Here is a 1,823-nt window from a genome sequence, read left to right on the forward strand (position 1 = left end):
TGGTGAAGCCAACTAATCAATGACCTAACTGCAATCTATCACAACAATAACTCAGTGAACAGCATCAAATCACACACAAGTCAAACAGTCTTGCTTAGCCTGTAAAGCTGTGATAAGCTATGCCCAGTTGTTACATTACCGATCCTTGAGTGGATGGAGGAAAGAGTCACTTGGTGGTGTGCTGCTTTGTTAGCCGGCAGAAGAAGGCCGGGAAGATGGTTTCAGCTGCAGTCTTTATTGTGTCCTTTGTTCCAGAGGTTCTGATCCAAGGAAGCTGGTCGCTCGGGGTCCTTGCAGAGTTAGACATTGGGTGCTAACTCACTTAGTTCCTTGTTGCTGGAAAGCTGGTTGCAAACCTTGTGTTTGCAACAGAGTCTGTGATCAATTGCCCTCCCTTTAGTGGTTTGGGGCAAGGAGCCAGGGTCTGGGCCTTTGCTGTTCCAGGCCCAGCCAGGAAGAGGTGTGAGCTGTTGAACAGCTGGAGCAAGAAGGAAGAGATCTGTGGAAGGGAGCACAGATCTACAGATGCCTGTGACATCACAGAGTCACATGTCCCTGTAAAGGTCTTGTCCAATCAAGTTTTGGGACTTGAGTCTCACTGAGGTGTGAGGTGAGACCTCCTGTGGAGATGGGTGTCACCTAGCTGTCTTTGTTTGGAGAACAAAGCATGCAGAGGAAAAAGCCTTGAAATCTACAGTGTAGATTTTACCAAATGATAAATCATCTGTGGTCCTGTGAATCCCAACACCAGGTAACAGCTGTTCAGTCCCTCCAGGATGTCCTGGGCTGTTTTTGAAATGTCTGACGTCATGGCAGCTTTTTGAAAAAATTGCGATGTTTGCAATTAAATTGCAGGGGCAAGTGCAGATTGCAAAAGTGGTTGTGATGCTCTTAACGCCTCACAACGTGATGTCATCAGGACTGGTCATGTTTTACTGCTCGGTTAGAAGCCTCGCAGCAGCAGGTAACATCCGACTCGGAGACGTTAGTCTCATACCGACACCGAAATGACTCGACTCTGTCGTTACAGCTGTTAAATAACTGTTGGGAAACATTAGCTGTGTGATGCTAACAGTTAGCCCTGTCACTGTTACATGAGCTTAGGTTCTTGAACCGGTGCCGTTCAGGACTCTTAGAACCTTGGTGCTATCTAGAGAACCAGCCTGTGTTTCCACCAGTTTTGATCAGAACCATTGTAGTCCAGGCTGTGTTGTCAACAGAGGGCGTGGCATAACTGAGGTAAACAGTAGTAGCAAGATGGCGGATCACATTAATTACCTGCAAACTTTTGTTCTGTCATTGCACATATTTGGTTTCACCCTAAAAACAAGCATGGGGCGTCGGTGGCTTAGTGGCTGCTTAGTGTCGCAGCCATCATGCTATCCAGTTCTGTGCGTCAGCATTTAATATGCCGCAGTTAGTGCTGCCCCTTGGGTAAGGAAGGGTGTATCGGTGAGGGTCAGACTCAAAATCTTTCTAGATTTGAGTCTGGATTTCCAGGCTACAAACACACATTAAACACACATTAAACACACGTTAAACACACGTTAAACACACATTAAATACACATTACACACACGTTAAACACACGTTAAACACACATTAAACACAGCATTCACACATTAATATTATATCTTAGAGAGCTCATAGTGCCATATTATCCCACCAGAACACTGCGCTCTGAGAACGCAGGGTTACTCGTGGTCCCTAAAGTCTCCAAAAGTAGATCAGGAGCCAGAGCCTTCAGCTATCAGGCTCCTCTCCTGTGGAATCATCTTCCTGTTACGGTACCGGAGGCAGACACCGTCTCCACATTTAAGACT

This window comes from Epinephelus moara, chromosome 11 (assembly GCF_006386435.1).
Source record: "Epinephelus moara isolate mb chromosome 11, YSFRI_EMoa_1.0, whole genome shotgun sequence".
Lineage (NCBI taxonomy): Eukaryota > Metazoa > Chordata > Actinopteri > Perciformes > Serranidae > Epinephelus > Epinephelus moara.